Source organism: Scyliorhinus torazame, chromosome 1 (genome assembly GCF_047496885.1).
Source record: "Scyliorhinus torazame isolate Kashiwa2021f chromosome 1, sScyTor2.1, whole genome shotgun sequence".
NCBI lineage: Eukaryota > Metazoa > Chordata > Chondrichthyes > Carcharhiniformes > Scyliorhinidae > Scyliorhinus > Scyliorhinus torazame.
The window spans coordinates 218,525,927-218,551,285 of record NC_092707.1 but is presented as its reverse complement, the minus strand read 5'-3'; the positions used below and the strand labels follow the sequence as shown (position 1 = coordinate 218,551,285).

General features: G+C 54.4%; 1 protein-coding gene across 1 annotated transcript in view; it reads left to right on the top strand.

Annotated features, from left to right (window-relative positions):
• tinagl1 (tubulointerstitial nephritis antigen-like 1) overlaps positions 1-25,359 on the top strand; it is a 281,010-nt gene that overhangs the window by 245,908 nt on the left and 9,743 nt on the right. The window lies entirely within an intron of this gene.

The following is a 25,359-nucleotide window of genomic DNA, read 5'->3' as shown; positions in this document are numbered from 1 at the left end:
CGGTGTGAGCGCAGATTCAGATCGAGATCCCGATGTCGGTGTGAGCGCTGATACAGATCCAGATCCCGGTGTCGGTGTGAACGCTGATTCAGATCGAGATCCCGGTGTCGGTGTGCGAGCTGATTCAGATTGAGATCCCGGTGTCAGTGCGAGCGCTGATTCAGATCAAGATCCCGGTGTCGGTGTGAGCGCTGATTCAGATCGAGATCCCGATGTCGGTGTGAGCGCTGATTCAGATCGAGATAGAACAATAGAACATTACAGCGCAGTACAGGCCCTTCAGCCCTCGATGTTGTGCCGACCTGTGAAACCACTCTAAAGCCCATCTACACTATTCCCTTATTGTCCATATGTTTATCCAATGACCATTTAAATGCCCTTTAATGTTGGCGAGTCCACGACTGTTGCAGGCAGGACATTCCACGCCCTTACTACTCTCTGGGTAAAGAACCTACCTCTGACATCTGTTCTATTTCTATCTCCCCTTGTTCTGGCCATCACCATTCAGATCGAGATCCTGGTGTCGGTGTGAGCGCTGATTCAGATCGTGATCCCGGTGTCGGTGCGATCGCTGACTCAGATCGAGATCCCGGTGTCGGTATGAGCGCTGATTCAGATCGTGATCCCGGTGTCGGTGTAATCGCTGACTCAGATCGAGATCCCGGTGTCGGTGTGATCGCTGACTCAGATCGAGATCCCGGTGTCGGTGTGATCGCTGACTCAGATCGAGATCCCGGTGTCGGTGTGAGCGCTGATTCAGATCGTGATCCCCGTGTGGGTGCGAGCGCAGATTCAGATCGAGATCCCGGTGTCGGTGTGAGCGCTGACTCAAATCGAGATCCCGGTGTCGGTGTGATCGCTGACTCAGATCGAGATCCCGGTGTCGGTGTGATCGCTGATCCAGATCGAGATCCCGGTGTCGGTGTGAGCGCTGATTCAGATCGTGAATCCGTTGTCGGTATGAGCGCTGATTCAGATCGAGATCCCGATGTCGGTGTGAGCACTGATTCAGATCGAGAATCCGGTGTCGGTGTGAGCGCTGATTCAGATCGTGATCCAGATGTCGGTGTGAGCACTGATTCAGATCGAGAATCCGGTGTCGGTATGAGCACTGATTCAGATCGAGGTCCCGGTGTCGGTGTGATCGCAGATTCAGATCGAGATCCCGGTGTCGGTGTGAGCGCTGATTGAGATCGAGATCCCGATGTCGGTGTGAGCACTGATTCAGATCGAGAATCCGGTGTCGGTATGAGCGCTGATTCAGATCGAGGTCCCGGTGTCGGTGCGAGCGCTGATTCAGATCGAGATCCCGGTGTCGGTGTGAGCGCTGATTCAGATCGAGATCCCGGTGTCGGTGTGATCGCTGATTCAGATCGAGATACGGTGTCGATGCGAGCGCTGATTCAGATCGAGATCCCGGTGTTGGAGCATTCACTGATTCAGATCGAGATCCCGATGTCGGTGTGAGTGCTGATTCAGATCGAGATCCCGGTGTCGGTGTGAGCGCTGATTCAGATCGAGATCCCAGTGTCGGTGTGAGCGTAGATTCAGATCGAGATCCCGGTGTCGGTGTGAGCGCTGACTCAAATCGAGATCCCGGTGTCGGTGTGATCGCTGACTCAGATCGAGATCCCGGTGTCGGTGTGATCGCTGATCCAGATCGAGATCCCGGTGTCGGTGTGAGCGCTGATTCAGATCGTGATCCCGGTGTCGGTGTGAGCGCTGTTTCAGATCGAGATCCCGGTGTCGGTGTGAGCGCTGATTCAGATCGAGATCCCGGTGTCGGTGTGAGCACTGATTCAGATCGAGATCCCGGTGTCGGTGTGAGCACTGATTCAGATCGAGATCCCGGTGTCGGTGTGAGCGCAGATTCAGATCGAGATCCCGGTGTCGGTGTGAGCACTGATTCAGATCGAGATACCGGTGCCGGTGTGAGCGCTGATTCAGATCGAGATCCCGATGTCGGTGTGAGCACTGATTCAGATCGAGAATCCGGTGTCGGTATGAGCGCTGATTCAGATCGAGGTCCCGGTGTCGGTGCGAGCGCTGATTCAGATCGAGATCCCGGCGTCGGTGTGAGCGCTGATTCAGATCGAGATCCCGGTGTCGGTGTGATCGCTGATTCAGATCGAGATACGGTGTCGATGCGAGCGCTGATTCAGATCGAGATCCCGGTGTTGGAGCATTCACTGATTCAGATCGAGATCCCGATGTCGGTGTGAGTGCTGATTCAGATCGAGATCCCGGTGTCGGTGTGAGCGCTGATTCAGATCGAGATCGCAGTGTCGGTGTGAGCGTAGATTCACATCGAGATCCCGGTGTCGGTGTGAGCGCTGACTCAAATCGAGATCCCGGTGTCGGTGTGATCGCTGACTCAGATCGAGATCCCGGTGTCGGTGTGATCGCTGATCCAGATCGAGATCCCGGTGTCGGTGTGAGCGCTGATTCAGATCGTGATCCCGGTGTCGGTGTGAGCGCTGTTTCAGATCGAGATCCCGGTGTCGGTGTGAGCGCTGATTCAGATCGAGATCCCGGTGTCGGTGTGAGCACTGATTCAGATCGAGATCCCGGTGTCGGTGTGAGCACTGATTCAGATCGAGATCCCGGTGTCGGTGTGAGCGCAGATTCAGATCGAGATCCCGGTGTCGGTGTGAGCACTGATTCAGATCGAGATACCGGTGCCGGTGTGAGCACTGATTCAGATCGAGATCCCGGTGTCGGTGTGATTGCTGATTCAGATCGGGAATCCGGTGTCGGTATGAGCGCTGATTCAGATCGAGATCCCGGTGTCGGTGTGAGCAGTGATTCAGATCGAGATCCCGGTGTCGGTGTGAGCGCTGATTCAGATCGAGATCCCGATGTCGGTGTGAGCGCTGATTCAGATCGAGATCCCGGTGTCGGTGTGAGCGCTGATTCAGATCGAGATCCCGGTGTCGGTGTGATCGCTGATTCAGATCGAGATCCCGGTGTCGGTGTGAGCGCTGATTCACATTGAGATCCCGATGTCGGTGTGAGCACTCATTCAGATCGGGAATCCGGGGTCGGTATGAGCGCTGATTCAGATCGAGGTCCCGGTGTCGGTGTGAGCGCTGATTCAGATCGAGATCCCGGTGTCGGTGTGAGCGCTGATTCAGATCGAGATCCCGATGTCGGTGTGAGCTCTGATTCAGATCGAGAATCCGGTGTTGGTATGAGCGCTGTTTCAGATCGAGGTCCCGGTGTCGGTGTGAGCGCTGATTCAGATCGAGAATCCGTTGTCGGTATGAGCGCTGATTCAGATCGAGATCCCTGTGTCGGTGTGAGCACTGATTCAGATCGAGAATCCGGTGTCGGTGTGAGCGCTGATTCAGATCGTGATCCAGGTGTCGGTGTGAGCACTGATTCAGATCGAGAATCCGGTGTCGGTATGAGCGCTGATTCAGATCGAGGTCCCGGTGTCGGTGTGATCGCAGATTCAGATCGAGATCCCGGTGTCGGTGTGAGCGCTGATTCAGATCGAGATCCCGATGTCGGTGTGAGCACTGATTCAGATCGAGAATCCGGTGTCGGTATGAGCGCTGATTCAGATCGAGGTCCCGGTGTCGGTGCGAGCGCTGATTTAGATCGAGATCCCGGTGTCGGTGTGAACGCTGATTCAGATCGAGATCCCGGTGTCGGTGTGATCGCTGATTCAGATCGAGATACGGTGTCGATGCGAGCGCTGATTCAGATCGAGATCCCGGTGTCGGTGTGAGTGCTGATTCAGATCGAGATCCCGGTGTCGGTGTGAGCGCTGATTCAGATCGAGATCCCAGTGTCGGTGTGAGCGTAGATTCAGATCGAGATCCCGATGTCGGTGTGAGCACTGATTCAGATCGAGATCCCGGTGTCAGTGTGAGCGCTGATTCAGATTGAGATCCCGATGTCAGTGTGAGCGCTGATTCAGATTGAGATCCTGGTGTCGGTGTGAGCGTTGATTTTGATCGAGATCCCGGTGTCGGTGTGAGCGCAGATTCAGATCGAGATCCCGATGTCGGTGTGAGCGCTGATTCAGATCGAGATCCCGGTGTCGGTGTGAGCGCTGATTCAGATCGAGATCCCGGTGTCGGTGTGAGAGCTGATTCAGATTGAGATCCCGGTGTCAGTGCGAGCGCTGATTCAGATCAAGATCCCGGTGTCGGTGTGAGCGCTGATTCAGATCGAGATCCCGATGTCGGTGTGAGCGCTGATTCAGATCGAGATCCCGGTGTCGGTGTGAACGCTGATTCAGATCAAAATCCGAGTGTCGGTGTGAGTGCTGATTCAGATCGAGATCCTGATGTCGGTGTGAGCGCTGGTTCAGATCGAGATCCCGGTGTCGGTGTGATCGCTGTTTCAGATCGAGATCCCGGTGTCGGTGTGAGCGCTGACTCAGATCGAGATCCCGATGTCGGTGTGATCGCAGATTCAGATCGAGATCCCGATGTCGGTGTGAGTGCTGAATCAGATCGAGATCCCGGTGTCGGTGTGAGCGCTGATTCAGATCGTGATCCCGATATCAGTGTGAGCGCTGATTCAGATCGAGATCCCGGTGTCGGTGTGAGCTCTGATTCAGATCGAGATCCCGATGTCGGTGTGAGCGCTGATTCAGATCGTGATCCCGATGTCAGTGTGAGCACTGATTCAGATCGAGATCCCGATGTCGGTGTGAGCACTGATTCAGATCGAGAATCCGGTGTCGGTATGAGCGCTGATTCAGATCGAGGTCCCGGTGTCGGTGCGAGCGCTGATTCAGATCGAGATCCCGGTGTCGGTGTGTGCGCTGATTCAGATCGAGATCCCGGTGTCGGTGTGATCGCTGATTCAGATCGAGATACGGTGTCGATGCGAGCGCTGATTCAGATCGAGATCCCGGTGTCGGTGTGAGCACTGATTCAGATCGAGATCCCGATGTCGGTGTGAGCGCTGATTCAGATCGAGATCCCGGTGTCGGTGTGAGCGCTGATTCAAATTGAGATCCCAGTGTTGGAGCATTCACTGATTCAGATCGAAATCCCGTTGTCGGTGTGAGTGCTGATTCAGATCGAGATCCCGGTGTCGGTGTGAGCGCTGATTCAGATCGAGATCCCAGTGTCGGTGTGAGCGTAGATTCAGATCGAGATCCCGATGTCGGTGTGAGCACTGATTCAGATCGAGATCCCGGTGTCGGTGTGAGCGCTGATTCAGATCGAGATCCCGGTGTCGGTGTGAACGCTGATTCAGATCAAAATCCGAGTGTCGGTGTGAGTGCTGATTCAGATCGAGATCCTGATGTCGGTGTGAGCGCTGATTCAGATCGAGATCCCGGTGTCGGTGTGATCGCTGATTCAGATCGAGATCCCGGTGTCGGTGTGAGCGATGACTCAGATCGAGATCCCGACGTCGGTGCGATCGCAGATTCAGATCGAGATCCCGATGTCGGTGTGAGCGCTGAATCAGATCGAGATCCCGGTGTCGGTGTGAGTGCTGATTCAGATCGAGATCCTGATGTCGGTGTGAGCGCTGATTCAGATCGAGATCCCGGTGTCGGTGTGATCGCTGATTCAGATCGAGATCCCGGTGTCGGTGTGAGCGATGACTCAGATCGAGATCCCGACGTCGGTGCGATCGCAGATTCAGATCGAGATCCCGATGTCGGTGTGAGCGCTGAATCAGATCGAGATCCTGGTGTCGGTGTGAGCGCTGATTCAGATCGAGATCCCGGTGTCGGTGTGAGCTCTGATTCAGATCGAGATCCCGATGTCGGTTTGAGCGCTGATTCAGATCGTGATCCTGATTTCGGTGTGAGCGCTGATTCAGATCGAGATCCCGGTGTTGGTGTGAGCGCTGATTCAAATTGAGATCCCAGTGTTGGAGCATTCACTGATTCAGATCGAGATCCCGATGTCGGTGTGAGTGCTGATTCAGATCGAGATCCCGGTGTCGGTGTGAGCGCTGATTCAGATCGAGATCCCAGTGTCGGTGTGAGCGTAGATTCAGATCGAGATCCCGATGTCGGTGTGAGCACTGATTCAGATCGAGATCCCGGTGTCAGTGTGAGCGCTGATTCAGATTGAGATCCCGATGTCAGTGTGAGCGCTGATTCAGATTGAGATCCTGGTGTCGGTGTGAGCGTTGATTTTGATCGAGATCCCAATGTCGGTGTGAGCGCTGATTCAGTTCGGGATCCCAGTGTCAGTGTGAGCGCTAATTCAGATCGAGATCCCGGTGTCGGTGTGAGAGCTGATTCAGATCGAGATCCCGGTGTCGGTGTGATCGCTGACTCAGATCGAGATCCCGGTGTCGTTGTGATCGCAGATTCAGATCGAGATCCCGGTGTCGGTGTGAGCGCAGATTCAGATCGAGATCCCGATGTCGGTGTGAGCGCTGATTCAGCTCGAGATCCCGGTGTCGGTGTGAGCGCTGATTCAGATCGAGATCCCGGTGTCGGTGTGAGAGCTGATTCAGATTGAGATCCCGGTGTCAGTGCGAGCGCTGATTCAGATCAAGATCCCGGTGTCGGTGTGAGCGCTGATCCAGATCGAGATCCCGATGTCGGTGTGAGCGCTGATTCAGATCGAGATCCCGGTGTCGGTGTGAACGCTGATTCAGATCAAAATCCGAGTGTCGGTGTGAGTGCTGATTCAGATCGAGATCCTGATGTCGGTGTGAGCGCTGATTCAGATCGAGATCCCGGTGTCGGTGTGATCGCTGATTCAGATCGAGATCCCGGTGTCGGTGTGAGCGCTGACTCAGATCGAGATCCCGATGTCGGTGTGATCGCAGATTCAGATCGAGATCCCGATGTCGGTGTGAGTGCTGAATCAGATCGAGATCCCGGTGTCGGTGTGAGCGCTGATTCAGATCGTGATCCCGATATCAGTGTGAGCGCTGATTCAGATCGAGATCCCGGTGTCGGTGTGAGCTCTGATTCAGATCGAGATCCCGATGTCGGTGTGAGCGCTGATTCAGATCGTGATCCCGATGTCAGTGTGAGCACTGATTCAGATCGAGATCCCGATGTCGGTGTGAGCACTGATTCAGATCGAGAATCCGGTGTCGGTATGAGCGCTGATTCAGACCGAGGTCCCGGTGTCGGTGCGAGCGCTGATTCAGATCGAGATCCCGGTGTCGGTGTGAGCGCTGATTCAGATCGAGATCCCGGTGTCGGTGTGATCGCTGATTCAGATCGAGATACGGTGTCGATGCGAGCGCTGATTCAGATCGAGATCCCGGTGTCGGTGTGAGCTCTGATTCAGATCGAGATCCCGATGTCGGTGTGAGCGCTGATTCAGATCGAGATCCCGGTGTCGGTGTGAGCGCTGATTCAAATTGAGATCCCAGTGTTGGAGCATTCACTGATTCAGATCGAAATCCCGTTGTCGGTGTGAGTGTTGATTCAGATCGAGATCCCGGTGTCGGTGTGAGCGCTGATTCAGATCGAGATCCCAGTGTCGGTGTGAGCGTAGATTCAGATCGAGATCCCGATGTCGGTGTGAGCACTGATTCAGATCGAGATCCCGGTGTCGGTGTGAGCGCTGATTCAGATCGAGATCCCGATGTCAGTGTGAGCGCTGATTCAGATTGAGATCCTGGTGTCGGTGTGAGCGTTGATTTTGATCGAGATCCCAATGTCGGTGTGAGCGCTGATTCAGTTCGGGATCCTAGTGTCAGTGTGAGCGCTGATTCAGATCGAGATCCCGGTGTCGGTGTGAGAGCTGATTCAGATCGAGATCCCGGTGTCGGTGTGATCGCTGACTCAGATCGAGATCCCGGTGTCGGTGTGAGAGCTGATTCAGATTGAGATCCCGGTGTCAGTGCGAGGGCTGATTCAGATCTAGATCCCGGTGTCGGTGTGAGCGCTGATTCAGATCGAGATCCCGATGTCGGTGTGAGCGCTGATTCAGATCGAGATCCCGGTGTCGGTGTGAACGCTGATTCAGATCAAAATCCGAGTGTCGGTGTGAGTGCTGATTCAGATCGAGATCCTGATGTCGGTGTGAGCGCTGATTCAGATCGAGATCCCGGTGTCGGTGTGAGCGCTGAATCAGATCGAGATCCCGGTGTCGGTATGAGCGCTGATTCAGATCGTGATCCCGGTGTCGGTGTAATCGCTGACTCAGATCGAGATCCCGGTGTCGGTGTGATCGCTGACTCAGATCGAGATCCCGGTGTCGGTGTGATCGCTGACTCAGATCGAGATCCCGGTGTCGGTGTGAGCGCTGATTCAGATCGTGATCCCCGTGTGGGTGCGAGCGCAGATTCAGATCGAGATCCCGGTGTCGGTGTGAGCGCTGACTCAAATCGAGATCCCGGTGTCGGTGTGATCGCTGACTCAGATCGAGATCCCGGTGTCGGTGTGATCGCTGATCCAGATCGAGATCCCGGTGTCGGTGTGAGCGCTGATTCAGATCGTGAATCCGTTGTCGGTATGAGCGCTGATTCAGATCGAGATCCCGATGTCGGTGTGAGCACTGATTCAGATCGAGAATCCGGTGTCGGTGTGAGCGCTGATTCAGATCGTGATCCAGATGTCGGTGTGATCACTGATTCAGATCGAGAATCCGGTGTCGGTATGAGCACTGATTCAGATCGAGGTCCCGGTGTCGGTGTGATCGCAGATTCAGATCGAGATCCCGGTGTCGGTGTGAGCGCTGATTGAGATCGAGATTCCGATGTCGGTGTGAGCACTGATTCAGATCGAGAATCCGGTGTCGGTATGAGCGCTGATTCAGATCGAGGTCCCGGTGTCGGTGCGAGCGCTGATTCAGATCGAGATCCCGGTGTCGGTGTGAGCGCTGATTCAGATCGAGATCCCGGTGTCGGTGTGATCGCTGATTCAGATCGAGATACGGTGTCGATGCGAGCGCTGATTCAGATCGAGATCCCGGTGTTGGAGCATTCACTGATTCAGATCGAGATCCCGATGTCGGTGTGAGTGCTGATTCAGATCGAGATCCCGGTGTCGGTGTGAGCGCTGATTCAGATCGAGATCCCAGTGTCGGTGTGAGCGTAGATTCAGATCGAGATCCCGGTGTCGGTGTGAGCGCTGACTCAAATCGAGATCCCGGTGTCGGTGTGATCGCTGACTCAGATCGAGATCCCGGTGTCGGTGTGATCGCTGATCCAGATCGAGATCCCGGTGTCGGTGTGAGCGCTGATTCAGATCGTGATCCCGGTGTCGGTGTGAGCGCTGTTTCAGATCGAGATCCCGGTGTCGGTGTGAGCGCTGATTCAGATCGAGATCCCGGTGTCGGTGTGAGCACTGATTCAGATCGAGATCCCGGTGTCGGTGTGAGCACTGATTCAGATCGAGATCCCGGTGTCGGTGTGAGCGCAGATTCAGATCGAGATCCCGATGTCGGTGTGAGCGCTGATTCAGATCCAGATCCCGGTGTCGGTGTGAACGCTGATTCAGATCGAGATCCCGGTGTCGGTGTGCGAGCTGATTCAGATTGAGATCCCGGTGTCAGTGCGAGCGCTGATTCAGATCAAGATCCCGGTGTCGGTGTGAGCGCTGATTCAGATCGAGATCCCGATGTCGGTGTGAGCGCTGATTCAGATCGAGATAGAACAATAGAACATTACAGCGCAGTACAGGCCCTTCAGCCCTCGATGTTGTGCCGACCTGTGAAACCACTCTAAAGCCCATCTACACTATTCCCTTATTGTCCATATGTTTATCCAATGACCATTTAAATGCCCTTTAATGTTGGCGAGTCCACGACTGTTGCAGGCAGGACATTCCACGCCCTTACTACTCTCTGGGTAAAGAACCTACCTCTGACATCTGTTCTATTTCTATCTCCCCTTGTTCTGGCCATCACCATTCAGATCGAGATCCTGGTGTCGGTGTGAGCGCTGATTCAGATCGTGATCCCGGTGTCGGTGCGATCGCTGACTCAGATCGAGATCCCGGTGTCGGTATGAGCGCTGATTCAGATCGTGATCCCGGTGTCGGTGTAATCGCTGACTCAGATCGAGATCCCGGTGTCGGTGTGATCGCTGACTCAGATCGAGATCCCGGTGTCGGTGTGATCGCTGACTCAGATCGAGATCCCGGTGTCGGTGTGAGCGCTGATTCAGATCGTGATCCCCGTGTGGGTGCGAGCGCAGATTCAGATCGAGATCCCGGTGTCGGTGTGAGCGCTGACTCAAATCGAGATCCCGGTGTCGGTGTGATCGCTGACTCAGATCGAGATCCCGGTGTCGGTGTGATCGCTGATCCAGATCGAGATCCCGGTGTCGGTGTGAGCGCTGATTCAGATCGTGAATCCGTTGTCGGTATGAGCGCTGATTCAGATCGAGATCCCGATGTCGGTGTGAGCACTGATTCAGATCGAGAATCCGGTGTCGGTGTGAGCGCTGATTCAGATCGTGATCCAGATGTCGGTGTGAGCACTGATTCAGATCGAGAATCCGGTGTCGGTATGAGCACTGATTCAGATCGAGGTCCCGGTGTCGGTGTGATCGCAGATTCAGATCGAGATCCCGGTGTCGGTGTGAGCGCTGATTGAGATCGAGATCCCGATGTCGGTGTGAGCACTGATTCAGATCGAGAATCCGGTGTCGGTATGAGCGCTGATTCAGATCGAGGTCCCGGTGTCGGTGCGAGCGCTGATTCAGATCGAGATCCCGGTGTCGGTGTGAGCGCTGATTCAGATCGAGATCCCGGTGTCGGTGTGATCGCTGATTCAGATCGAGATACGGTGTCGATGCGAGCGCTGATTCAGATCGAGATCCCGGTGTTGGAGCATTCACTGATTCAGATCGAGATCCCGATGTCGGTGTGAGTGCTGATTCAGATCGAGATCCCGGTGTCGGTGTGAGCGCTGATTCAGATCGAGATCCCAGTGTCGGTGTGAGCGTAGATTCAGATCGAGATCCCGGTGTCGGTGTGAGCGCTGACTCAAATCGAGATCCCGGTGTCGGTGTGATCGCTGACTCAGATCGAGATCCCGGTGTCGGTGTGATCGCTGATCCAGATCGAGATCCCGGTGTCGGTGTGAGCGCTGATTCAGATCGTGATCCCGGTGTCGGTGTGAGCGCTGTTTCAGATCGAGATCCCGGTGTCGGTGTGAGCGCTGATTCAGATCGAGATCCCGGTGTCGGTGTGAGCACTGATTCAGATCGAGATCCCGGTGTCGGTGTGAGCACTGATTCAGATCGAGATCCCGGTGTCGGTGTGAGCGCAGATTCAGATCGAGATCCCGGTGTCGGTGTGAGCACTGATTCAGATCGAGATACCGGTGCCGGTGTGAGCGCTGATTCAGATCGAGATCCCGATGTCGGTGTGAGCACTGATTCAGATCGAGAATCCGGTGTCGGTATGAGCGCTGATTCAGATCGAGGTCCCGGTGTCGGTGCGAGCGCTGATTCAGATCGAGATCCCGGCGTCGGTGTGAGCGCTGATTCAGATCGAGATCCCGGTGTCGGTGTGATCGCTGATTCAGATCGAGATACGGTGTCGATGCGAGCGCTGATTCAGATCGAGATCCCGGTGTTGGAGCATTCACTGATTCAGATCGAGATCCCGATGTCGGTGTGAGTGCTGATTCAGATCGAGATCCCGGTGTCGGTGTGAGCGCTGATTCAGATCGAGATCGCAGTGTCGGTGTGAGCGTAGATTCACATCGAGATCCCGGTGTCGGTGTGAGCGCTGACTCAAATCGAGATCCCGGTGTCGGTGTGATCGCTGACTCAGATCGAGATCCCGGTGTCGGTGTGATCGCTGATCCAGATCGAGATCCCGGTGTCGGTGTGAGCGCTGATTCAGATCGTGATCCCGGTGTCGGTGTGAGCGCTGTTTCAGATCGAGATCCCGGTGTCGGTGTGAGCGCTGATTCAGATCGAGATCCCGGTGTCGGTGTGAGCACTGATTCAGATCGAGATCCCGGTGTCGGTGTGAGCACTGATTCAGATCGAGATCCCGGTGTCGGTGTGAGCGCAGATTCAGATCGAGATCCCGGTGTCGGTGTGAGCACTGATTCAGATCGAGATACCGGTGCCGGTGTGAGCACTGATTCAGATCGAGATCCCGGTGTCGGTGTGATTGCTGATTCAGATCGGGAATCCGGTGTCGGTATGAGCGCTGATTCAGATCGAGATCCCGGTGTCGGTGTGAGCAGTGATTCAGATCGAGATCCCGGTGTCGGTGTGAGCGCTGATTCAGATCGAGATCCCGATGTCGGTGTGAGCGCTGATTCAGATCGAGATCCCGGTGTCGGTGTGAGCGCTGATTCAGATCGAGATCCCGGTGTCGGTGTGATCGCTGATTCAGATCGAGATCCCGGTGTCGGTGTGAGCGCTGATTCACATTGAGATCCCGATGTCGGTGTGAGCACTCATTCAGATCGGAAATCCGGGGTCGGTATGAGCGCTGATTCAGATCGAGGTCCCGGTGTCGGTGTGAGCGCTGATTCAGATCGAGATCCCGGTGTCGGTGTGAGCGCTGATTCAGATCGAGATCCCGATGTCGGTGTGAGCTCTGATTCAGATCGAGAATCCGGTGTTGGTATGAGCGCTGATTCAGATCGAGGTCCCGGTGTCGGTGTGAGCGCTGATTCAGATCGAGAATCCGTTGTCGGTATGAGCGCTGATTCAGATCGAGATCCCTGTGTCGGTGTGAGCACTGATTCAGATCGAGAATCCGGTGTCGGTGTGAGCGCTGATTCAGATCGTGATCCAGGTGTCGGTGTGAGCACTGATTCAGATCGAGAATCCGGTGTCGGTATGAGCGCTGATTCAGATCGAGGTCCCGGTGTCGGTGTGATCGCAGATTCAGATCGAGATCCCGGTGTCGGTGTGAGCGCTGATTCAGATCGAGATCCCGATGTCGGTGTGAGCACTGATTCAGATCGAGAATCCGGTGTCGGTATGAGCGCTGATTCAGATCGAGGTCCCGGTGTCGGTGCGAGCGCTGATTTAGATCGAGATCCCGGTGTCGGTGTGAACGCTGATTCAGATCGAGATCCCGGTGTCGGTGTGATCGCTGATTCAGATCGAGATACGGTGTCGATGCGAGCGCTGATTCAGATCGAGATCCCGGTGTCGGTGTGAGTGCTGATTCAGATCGAGATCCCGGTGTCGGTGTGAGCGCTGATTCAGATCGAGATCCCAGTGTCGGTGTGAGCGTAGATTCAGATCGAGATCCCGATGTCGGTGTGAGCACTGATTCAGATCGAGATCCCGGTGTCAGTGTGAGCGCTGATTCAGATTGAGATCCCGATGTCAGTGTGAGCGCTGATTCAGATTGAGATCCTGGTGTCGGTGTGAGCGTTGATTTTGATCGAGATCCCGGTGTCGGTGTGAGCGCAGATTCAGATCGAGATCCCGATGTCGGTGTGAGCGCTGATTCAGATCGAGATCCCGGTGTCGGTGTGAGCGCTGATTCAGATCGAGATCCCGGTGTCGGTGTGAGAGCTGATTCAGATTGAGATCCCGGTGTCAGTGCGAGCGCTGATTCAGATCAAGATCCCGGTGTCGGTGTGAGCGCTGATTCAGATCGAGATCCCGATGTCGGTGTGAGCGCTGATTCAGATCGAGATCCCGGTGTCGGTGTGAACGCTGATTCAGATCAAAATCCGAGTGTCGGTGTGAGTGCTGATTCAGATCGAGATCCTGATGTCGGTGTGAGCGCTGGTTCAGATCGAGATCCCGGTGTCGGTGTGATCGCTGTTTCAGATCGAGATCCCGGTGTCGGTGTGAGCGCTGACTCAGATCGAGATCCCGATGTCGGTGTGATCGCAGATTCAGATCGAGATCCCGATGTCGGTGTGAGTGCTGAATCAGATCGAGATCCCGGTGTCGGTGTGAGCGCTGATTCAGATCGTGATCCCGATATCAGTGTGAGCGCTGATTCAGATCGAGATCCCGGTGTCGGTGTGAGCTCTGATTCAGATCGAGATCCCGATGTCGGTGTGAGCGCTGATTCAGATCGTGATCCCGATGTCAGTGTGAGCACTGATTCAGATCGAGATCCCGATGTCGGTGTGAGCACTGATTCAGATCGAGAATCCGGTGTCGGTATGAGCGCTGATTCAGATCGAGGTCCCGGTGTCGGTGCGAGCGCTGATTCAGATCGAGATCCCGGTGTCGGTGTGTGCGCTGATTCAGATCGAGATCCCGGTGTCGGTGTGATCGCTGATTCAGATCGAGATACGGTGTCGATGCGAGCGCTGATTCAGATCGAGATCCCGGTGTCGGTGTGAGCACTGATTCAGATCGAGATCCCGATGTCGGTGTGAGCGCTGATTCAGATCGAGATCCCGGTGTCGGTGTGAGCGCTGATTCAAATTGAGATCCCAGTGTTGGAGCATTCACTGATTCAGATCGAAATCCCGTTGTCGGTGTGAGTGCTGATTCAGATCGAGATCCCGGTGTCGGTGTGAGCGCTGATTCAGATCGAGATCCCAGTGTCGGTGTGAGCGTAGATTCAGATCGAGATCCCGATGTCGGTGTGAGCACTGATTCAGATCGAGATCCCGGTGTCGGTGTGAGCGCTGATTCAGATCGAGATCCCGGTGTCGGTGTGAACGCTGATTCAGATCAAAATCCGAGTGTCGGTGTGAGTGCTGATTCAGATCGAGATCCTGATGTCGGTGTGAGCGCTGATTCAGATCGAGATCCCGGTGTCGGTGTGATCGCTGATTCAGATCGAGATCCCGGTGTCGGTGTGAGCGATGACTCAGATCGAGATCCCGACGTCGGTGCGATCGCAGATTCAGATCGAGATCCCGATGTCGGTGTGAGCGCTGAATCAGATCGAGATCCCGGTGTCGGTGTGAGCGCTGATTCAGATCGTGATCCCGATATCAGTGTGAGCGCTGATTCAGATCGAGATCCCGGTGTCGGTGTGAGCTCTGATTCAGATCGAGATCCCGATGTCGGTTTGAGCGCTGATTCAGATCGTGATCCTGATTTCGGTGTGAGCGCTGATTCAGATCGAGATCCCGGTGTTGGTGTGAGCGCTGATTCAAATTGAGATCCCAGTGTTGGAGCATTCACTGATTCAGATCGAGATCCCGATGTCGGTGTGAGTGCTGATTCAGATCGAGATCCCGGTGTCGGTGTGAGCGCTGATTCAGATCGAGATCCCAGTGTCGGTGTGAGCGTAGATTCAGATCGAGATCCCGATGTCGGTGTGAGCACTGATTCAGATCGAGATCCCGGTGTCAGTGTGAGCGCTGATTCAGATTGAGATCCCGATGTCAGTGTGAGCGCTGATTCAGATTGAGATCCTGGTGTCGGTGTGAGCGTTGATTTTGATCGAGATCCCAATGTCGGTGTGAGCGCTGATTCAGTTCGGGATCCCAGTGTCAGTGTGAGCGCTAATTCAGATCGAGATCCCGGTGTCGGTGTGAGAGCTGATTCAGATCGAGATCCCGGTGTCGGTGTGATCGCTGACTCAGATCGAGATCCCGGTGTCGTTGTGATCGCAGATTCAGATCGAGATCCCGGTGTCGGTGTGAGCGCAGATTCAGATCGAGATCCCGATGTCGGTGTGAGCGCTGATTCAGCTCGAGATCCCGGTGTCGGTGTGAGCGCTGATTCAGATCGAGATCCCGGTGTCGGTGTGAGAGCTGATTCAGATTGAGATCCCGGTGTCAGTGCGAGCGCTGATTCAGATCAAGATCCCGGTGTCGGTGTGAGCGCTGATCCAGATCGAGATCCCGATGTCGGTGTGAGCGCTGATTCAGATCGAGATCCCGGTGTCGGTGTGAACGCTGATTCAGATCAAAATCCGAGTGTCGGTGTGAGTGCTGATTCAGATCGAGATCCTGATGTCGGTGTGAGCGCTGATTCAGATCGAGATCCCGGTGTCGGTGTGATCGCTGATTCAGATCGAGATCCCGGTGTCGGTGTGAGCGCTGACTCAGATCGAGATCCCGATGTCGGTGTGATCGCAGATTCAGATCGAGATCCCGATGTCGGTGTGAGTGCTGAATCAGATCGAGATCCCGGTGTCGGTGTGAGCGCTGATTCAGATCGTGATCCCGATATCAGTGTGAGCGCTGATTCAGATCGAGATCCCGGTGTCGGTGTGAGCTCTGATTCAGATCGAGATCCCGATGTCGGTGTGAGCGCTGATTCAGATCGTGATCCCGATGTCAGTGTGAGCACTGATTCAGATCGAGATCCCGATGTCGGTGTGAGCACTGATTCAGATCGAGAATCCGGTGTCGGTATGAGCGCTGATTCAGACCGAGGTCCCGGTGTCGGTGCGAGCGCTGATTCAGATCGAGATCCCGGTGTCGGTGTGAGCGCTGATTCAGATCGAGATCCCGGTGTCGGTGTGATCGCTGATTCAGATCGAGATACGGTGTCGATGCGAGCGCTGATTCAGATCGAGATCCCGGTGTCGGTGTGAGCTCTGATTCAGATCGAGATCCCGATGTCGGTGTGAGCGCTGATTCAGATCGAGATCCCGGTGTCGGTGTGAGCGCTGATTCAAATTGAGATCCCAGTGTTGGAGCATTCACTGATTCAGATCGAAATCCCGTTGTCGGTGTGAGTGTTGATTCAGATCGAGATCCCGGTGTCGGTGTGAGCGCTGATTCAGATCGAGATCCCAGTGTCGGTGTGAGCGTAGATTCAGATCGAGATCCCGATGTCGGTGTGAGCACTGATTCAGATCGAGATCCCGGTGTCGGTGTGAGCGCTGATTCAGATCGAGATCCCGATGTCAGTGTGAGCGCTGATTCAGATTGAGATCCTGGTGTCGGTGTGAGCGTTGATTTTGATCGAGATCCCAATGTCGGTGTGAGCGCTGATTCAGTTCGGGATCCTAGTGTCAGTGTGAGCGCTGATTCAGATCGAGATCCCGGTGTCGGTGTGAGAGCTGATTCAGATCGAGATCCCGGTGTCGGTGTGATCGCTGACTCAGATCGAGATCCCGGTGTCGGTGTGAGAGCTGATTCAGATTGAGATCCCGGTGTCAGTGCGAGGGCTGATTCAGATCTAGATCCCGGTGTCGGTGTGAGCGCTGATTCAGATCGAGATCCCGATGTCGGTGTGAGCGCTGATTCAGATCGAGATCCCGGTGTCGGTGTGAACGCTGATTCAGATCAAAATCCGAGTGTCGGTGTGAGTGCTGATTCAGATCGAGATCCTGATGTCGGTGTGAGCGCTGATTCAGATCGAGATCCCGGTGTCGGTGTGAGCGCTGAATCAGATCGAGATCCCGGTGTCGGTGTGAGCGCTGATTCAGATCGTGATCCCGATATCAGTGTGAGCGCTGATTCAGATCGAGATCCCGGTGTCGGTGTGAGCTCTGATTCAGATCGAGATCCCGATGTCGGTTTGAGCGCTGATTCAGATCGTGATCCTGATGTCGGTGTGAGCGCTGATTCAGATCGAGATCCCGGTGTCGGTGTGAGCGCTGATTCAAATTGAGATCCCAGTGTTGGAGCATTCACTGATTCAGATCGAGATCCCAATGTCGGTGTGAGTGCTGATTCAGATCGAGATCCCGGTGTCGGTGTGAGCGCTGATTCAGATCGAGATCCCAGTGTCGGTGTGAGCGTAGATTCAGATCGAGATCCCGATGTCGGTGTGAGCACTGATTCAGATCGAGATCCCGGTGTCAGTGTGAGCGCTGATTCAGATTGAGATCCCGATGTCAGTGTGAGCGCTGATTCAGATTGAGATCCTGGTGTCGGTGTGAGCGTTGATTTTGATCGAGATCCCAATGTCGGTGAGAGCGCTGATTCAGTTCGGGATCCCACTGTCAGTGTGAGCGCTAATTCAGATCGAGATCCCGGTGTCGGTGTGAGAGCTGATTCAGATCGAGATCCCGGTGTCGGTGTGATCGCTGACTCAGATCGAGATCCCGGTGTCGTTGTGATCGCAGATTCAGATCGAGATCCCGGTGTCGGTGTGAGCGCAGATTCAGATCGAGATCCCGATGTCAGTGTGAGCGCTGATTCAGATCGAGATCCCGGTGTCGGTGTGAGCGCTGATTCAGATCGAGATCCCGGTGTCGGTGTGAGAGCTGATTCAGATTGAGATCCCGGTGTCAGTGCGAGCGCTGATTCAGATCAAGATCCCGGTGTCGGTGTGAGCGCTGATTCAGATCGAGATCCCGATGTCGGTGTGAGCGCTGATTCAGATCGAGATCCCGGTGTCAGTGTGAACGCTGATTCAGATCAAAATCCGAGTGTCGGTGTGAGTGCAGATTCAGATCGAGATCCTGATGTCGGTGTGAGCGCTGATTCAGATCGAGATCCCGGTGTCGGTGTGATCGCTGATTCAGATCGAGATCCCGGTGTCGGTGTGAGCGCTGACTCAGATCGAGATCCCGATGTCGGTGTGATCGCAGATTCAGATCGAGATCCCGATATCAGTGTGAGCGCTGATTCAGATCGAGATCCCGGTGTCGGTGTGAGCTCTGATTCAGATCGAGATCCCGATGTCGGTGTGAGCGCTGATTCAGATCGTGATCCCGATGTCAGTGTGAGCACTGATTCAGATCGAGATCCTGATGTCGGTGTGAGCACTGATTCAGATCGAGAATCCGGTGTCGGTATGAGCGCTGATTCAGATAGAGGTCCCGGTGTCGGTGCGAGCGCTGATTCAGATCGAGATCCCGGTGTCGGTGTGAGCGCTGATTCAGATCGAGATCCCGGTGTCGGTGTGATCGCTGATTCAGATCGAGATACGGTGTCGATGCGAGCGCTGATTCAGATCGAGATCCCGGTGTCGGTGTGAGCACTGATTCAGATCGAGATCCCGATGTCGGTGTGAGCGCTGATTCAGATCGAGATCCCGGTGTCGGTGTGAGCGCTGATTCAAATTGAGATCCCAGTGTTGGAGCATTCACTGATTCAGATCGAAATCCCGTTGTCGGTGTGAGTGCTGATTCAGATCGAGATCCCGGTGTCGGTGTGAGCGCTGATTCAGATCGAGATCCCAGTGTCGGTGTGAGCGTAGATTCAGATCGAGATCCCGATGTCGGTGTGAGCACTGATTCAGATCGAGATCCCGGTGTCGGTGTGAGCGCTGATTCAGATCGAGATCCCGATGTCAGTGTGCGCGCTGATTCAGATTGAGATCCTGGTGTCGGTGTGAGCGTTGATTTTGATCGAGATCCCAATGTCGGTGTGAGCGCTGATTCAGTTCGGGATCCCAGTGTCAGTGTGAGCGCTGATTCAGATCGAGATCCCGGTGTCGGTGTGAGAGCTGATTCAGATCGAGATCCCGGTGTCGGTGTGATCGCTGACTCAGATCGAGATCCCGGTGTCGGTGTGATCGCAGATTCAGATCGAGATCCCGGTGTCGGTGTGAGCGCAGATTCAGATCGAGATCCCGATGTCGGTGTGAGCGCTGATTCAGATCGAGATCCCGGTGTCGGTGTGAGCGCTGATTCAGATCGAGATCCCGGTGTCGGTGTGAGAGCTGATTCAGATTAAGATCCCGGTGTCAGTGCGAGCGCTGATTCAGATCAAGATCCCGGTGTCGGTGTGAGCGCTGATTCAGATCGAGATCCCGATGTCGGTGTGAGCGCTGATTCAGATCGAGATCCCGGTGTCGGTGTGAACGCTGATTCAGATCAAAATCCGAGTGTCGGTGTGAGTGCTGATTCAGATCGAGATCCTGATGTCGGTGTGAGCGCTGATTCAGATCGAGATCCCGGTGTCGGTGTGATCGCTGATTCAGATCGAGATCCCGGTGTCGGTGTGAGCGCTGACTCAGATCGAGATCCCGATGTCGGTGTGATCGCAGATTCAGATCGAGATCCCGATGTCGGTGTGAGCGCTGAATCAGATCGAGATCCCGGTGTCGGTGTGAGCGCTGATTCAGATCGTGATCCCGATATCAGTGTGAGCGCTGGTTCAGATCGAGATCCCGGTGTCGGTGTGAGCTCTGATTCAGATCGAGATCCCGATGTCGGTTTGAGCGCTGATTCAGATCGTGATCCCGATGTCAGTGTCAGCACTGATTCAGATTGAGATCCCGGTGTCGGTGTGAGCGCTGACTCAGATCAAGATCCCGATGTCGGTGTGAGCGCTGATTCAGATCGTGATCCCGGTGTCGGTGTGATCGCAGATTCAGATCGAGATCCCGGTGTCGGTGTGAGCGTTGATTCAGATCGAGATCCCAATGTCGGTGTGAGCACTGATTCAGATCGAGATCCCAATGTCGGTGTGAGCACTGATTCAGATCGAGATCCCGGTGTCGGTGTGAGCGCTGATTCAGATTGAGATCCCGGTGTCAGTGCGAGCGCTGATTCAGATCGAGATCCCGGTGTCGGTGTGAGCACTGATTCAGATCGAGATCCCGGTGTCGGTGTGATCGCAGATTCAGATCGAGGTCCTGGTGACGGTGTGAGCGCTGATTCAGATCGAGATCCCGATGTAAGTGTGAGCGCTGACTTAGATCGAGATCCCGATGTCGGTGTGAGCGTGATTCAGATCGAGATCCCGGTGTCGGTGTGATCGCTGATTCAGATCGAGGTCCCGGTGACGGTGTGAGCGCTGATTCAGATCGAGATCCCGATGTCGGTGTGAGCGCTGACTCAGATCCAGATCCCGATGTCGGTGTGAGCGCTGATTCAGATCGAGATCCCGGTGTCGGTGTGAGCGCTGATTCAGATCGTGATCCCGGTGTCGGTGTGATCGCAGATTCAGATCAAGATCCCGATGTCGGTGTGAACGCTGATTCAGATCCAGATCCCGGTGTCGGTGTGTGCGATGATTCAGATCGCGATCCCGGTGTCGGTGTGAGCGCTGATTCAGATCGAGATCCCGATGTCGGTGTGAGCGCTGATTCAGATCGAGATCCCGGTGTCGGTGTGATCGCAGATTCAGATCGAGATCCCGATGTCGGTGTGAACGCTGATTCAGATCGAGATCCCGATGTCGGTGTGAGCGCTGATTCAGATCGAGATCCCGGTGTCGGTGTGAGCGCTGATTCAGATCGAGATCCCGGTGTCGGTGTGAGCGCTGTTTCAGATCGAGATCCTGGTGTCGGTGTGAGCGCTGATTCTGATCGAGATCCCGGTGTCGGTGTGAGCGCTGATTCAGATCGAGATCCCGATGTCGGTGTGAGCGCTGCTTCAGATCGAGATCCCGGTGTCGGTGTGAGCGCTGATTCAGATCGAGATCCCGGTGTCGGTGTGAGCACTGATTCAGATCGAGATCCCGGTGTCGGTGTGAGCGCTGATTCTGATCGAGATCCCGGTGTCGGTGTGAGCGCTGATTCAGATCGAGATCCCGATGTCGGTGTGAGCGCTGCTTCAGATCGAGATCCCGGTGTCGGTGTGAGCGCTGACTCAGATCGAGATCCCAGTGTCGGTGTGAGCGCAGATTCAGATCGAGATCCCGGTGTCGGTGTGAGCGCTGATTCAGATCGAGATCCCGGTGTCGGTGTGATCGCTGATTCAGATCGAGATCCTGGTGTCGGTGTGAGCACTGATTCAGATCGAGATCCCAATGTCGGTGTGAGCGCTGATTCTGATCGAGATCCCGGTGTCGGTGTGAGCGCTGATTCAGATCGAGATCCCGATGTCGGTGTGAGCGCTGCTTCAGATCGAGATCCCGGTGTCGGTGTGAGCGCTGACTCAGATCGAGATCCCAGTGTCGGTGTGAGCGCAGATTCAGATCGAGATCCCGGTGTCGGTGTGAGCGCTGATTCAGATCGAGATCCCGGTGTCGGTGTGATCGCTGATTCAGATCGAGATCCTGGTGTCGGTGTGAGCACTGATTCAGATCGAGATCCCAATGTCGGTGTGAGCGCTGATTCAGATCGAGATCCCGGTGTCGGTGTGAGCGCTGACTCAGATCGAGATACCAGTGTTGGTGCGAGCGCTGATTCAGATCGAGATCCCGGTGTCATTGTGAGCGCTGATTCAGATCGAGATCCCGGTGTCGGTGTGAGCGCTGATTCAGATCGACAATCCGGTGTCATTGTGAGCGCTGATTCAGATCGAGATCCCGGTGTCGGTGTGAGCACTGATACAGATCGAGATCCCAGTGTCGGTGTGAGCGCAGATTCAGATCGAGATCCCAATGTCGGTGTGAGCGCTGATTCAGATCGAGATCCCGGTGTCAGTGCGAGCGCTGATTCAGATCGAGATCCCGGTGTCGGTGTGAGCGCTGATTCAGATCGAGATCCCGATGTCAGTGTGAGCGCTGACTCAGATCGAGATCCCGATGTCGGTGTGAGCGCTGATTCAGATCGAGATCCCGGTGTCGGTGTGAGCGCTGATTCAGATCGAGATCCCGGTGTCGGTGTGAGCACTGATTCAGATCGAGATCCCGGTGTCGGTATGAGCGCTGACTCAGATCGAGATCCCAATGTCGGTGTGAGCGCTGATTCAGATCGAGATCCCGGTGTCGGTGTGAGCGCTGACTCAGATCGTGATCCCGGTGTCGGTGTGATCGCTGATTCAGATCGAGGTCCCGGTGTCGGTGTGAGCGCTGATTCAGATCGAGATCCCGGTGTCGGTGTGATCGCTGATTCAGATCGACATCCCAATGTCGGTGTGAGCGCTGACTCAGATCGAGATCCCAGTGTTGGTGTGAGCGCTGATTCAGATCGACAATCCGGTGTCGTTGTGAGCGCTGATTCAGATCGAGATCCCGGTGTCGGTGTGAGCGCTGACTCAGATCGAGATCCCAATGTCGGTGTGAGCGCTGATTCAGATCGACAATCCGGTGTCGGTGTGAGCGCTGACTCAGATCGAGATCCCGGTGTCGGTGTGAGCGCTGATTCAGATCGAGATCCCGGTGTCGGTGTGAGCACTGATTCAGATCGCGATCCCGGTATCGGTGTGATTGCTGATTCAGATCAGATATTCAGACTGAATGTATTGATCTAAGGAATTTCTAAAACGTTCCTGGCCAACTGTTGGCGTGATTGGAATGTTTATTCTCTGTGGGGTTTGGTATTTGTTAATGTGGATCATTTTAACTTTAGTCTGAGGAAATACTCTGATATTACATGACTCACAGTTTGGTTGTGTTGCAACAGTAGGTTGACAGGTGGAATCCTGCCCAGAGGTTTGCCGGAAGCACTGACTGGTCCCTGTATTGTTAGAGATTCCTGAATGGAATCTGCTTGGTGACCTCCGGTTGGGTGTTAACCTCTAACAGCTGTCGTTTCTCAGTGGAAAATGAACTTGGCTCAAAATGGAAGGACTAATTCAGCTTTTGTTGTCACTGAGCAAATAACAAGCCAGAGCTGGGGACAGGACATGAGGGCTGGAGATAACTGAGTACAGCTTGTACCTTGTGCAACTCTTTGATATCTCAATTCTCTTCCTGATCTCCGGGATATTCATAAAATATTCAGGGACCAGAATGACAAAGAATTTCTGTGTGTAAACTTCCATCGTCTGGATTCCTAATCCTGCAGGAAAACCAAACACTCAGAACTACCTTTTACAGATTTCGGATCACTGAGATTGTACCAACAATCCGAATGGAGTCACCCTCCTGATGTACCGTCAATTACCACGAGACGAAAATGGTGAAACAATCAACGCTTTATTGCACAAGATGTTGTGCCTCCCGCAGCTGCAACAGGCAGGGTTTTACCGTCGTACCTGTAATATACGGGCAGTGTCATAATACATACAATATACCACTAGTGGTGTCTACCACATTTACCCCCTGTTAAAAAAAGGTCCGGCGGGGGTGACGAAAACATCACAAATTAAGTCTGTCGGGGCTTTGACCCTCCGCCTGTAGCTGGTCGTCCTGCTCAAGGCGATGCCTTTGCTGAGCAGGAACTGACGCAGCTCATCGCTCATGAACGAGGATCCCCCATCGCTGTGGATGTAGGTGGGAAACCGAACAGAGTGAAGATGCTGTGCAGGGATTTGAATACCGTGGCAGAAGTCATGTCGGGACGGGATGGCGAAAGGGAACCGGGAGTACTCGTCAATTACGTTGAGGAAGTACACGTTGCGGTCGGTGGAGGGGAGGGGCCCTTTGAAGTCGTTCAAAGGGGCGGGAGGCCTTCACCAGGTGTGCTTTATCTGGCCGGTAGAAGTGCGGCTTGCACTCTGCGCAAACTTGGCAGTCTCTGGTGACGGTCCTGACCTCCTCAATGGAGTAGGGCAGGTTGCGGGGCGCCGCCATCTTTGATGCCGCCCGCCATGTGCAGACCATGGGCGCCGCCACCTTCGGCGCCATTTTGGACCGCGCCTCAGGAACCCGGCTCGTCTGGCCGTTCGCCGCCTACTGCTACCAAAGTCACCGCTGATCAGCCCGGGACCTCCCAACATCTTCCGCAGCTTGCCTCCATCACCCTGGATTAGTCTCGGCCCCGCAATCTCGCGACCGCTACGACGACGATGAAGATCAACGGGTACGAGCCGACCTGTCTCTTTGACTCCGGGAGCACAGAGAGCTTCATCCACTCCACTACGGTAAGGTGCTGCTCCCTCCCGGTACACCCCGTCACCCAGAAAATCTCCCTGGCCTCCGGATCCCATTCTGTTGAAATACGGGGGTACTGTATCGCGACCCTCACCGTCCAGGGTGTAAAGTTCAGCAACTTCCGGCTCTACGTCCTCCCCCACCTCTGCGCTGCCCTGTTGCTCAGCCTGGATTTTCAATGCCACCTCCAAAGCCTCGATTGTTTCACCAGCTGCGGGGGGCACAACATCTTGTGCAATAAATTGATGCACCGTCAATTACCACGAGACGAAAATGGTGAAACAATTGAGGCTTTTTTGCACAAGATGTTGTGCCTCCTGCAGTTGGAACCAGAATGGAATCAGCGCAGGAGAGCACACACTTTTATACGTCGCCTGCTGGGCGGAGCCAGCAGGCAGGGATTTACCGTCGTACCTGTAATATACGGGCAGTGCCGTAATACATACAATATACCACTAGTTGTGTCGACCACACCTCCTCAATCATGGGGTTTAACCTGGACATTTAAACGATTCAAAACATTATCCAGATCTCCATTCCGAACTGATTTTCTGTGGCGAACAGCCCCATTGGTAACAGCAGCCAGATGTCAGAAAAGGGGAGATTTAACCCTCCCCAGCAAATAGGAATAGGGTGTGTGTATTAACTGTGACCTAGTTAGTATCATTCTCATCTCCGAGTCAAAATTTTCCAGGCTCAGATCCCACTGCAGGATTTGAACACAAAATGTAGGTCGGCAGCACTGAGGGAGTGCCGCACCGCCCATTGTCCTCCCTTTCAAATGAGTCTATGTCACTGCCTGCTTTCTCAGATGGAAGATCCCACAATACCATTTCAGAGAAGAGCAAAGGCATTCTCCTTGGTGACCAGACAGATATTTAACCCTCAATATTATGAAAACTTTATCTGGTCATTATTGCATTGCTGTTTGTACTTAGTTTACTGTAAATGCTTTACAATATATCTTAGTTGTGCAAAACACCAAATAAATTTGGGTTTG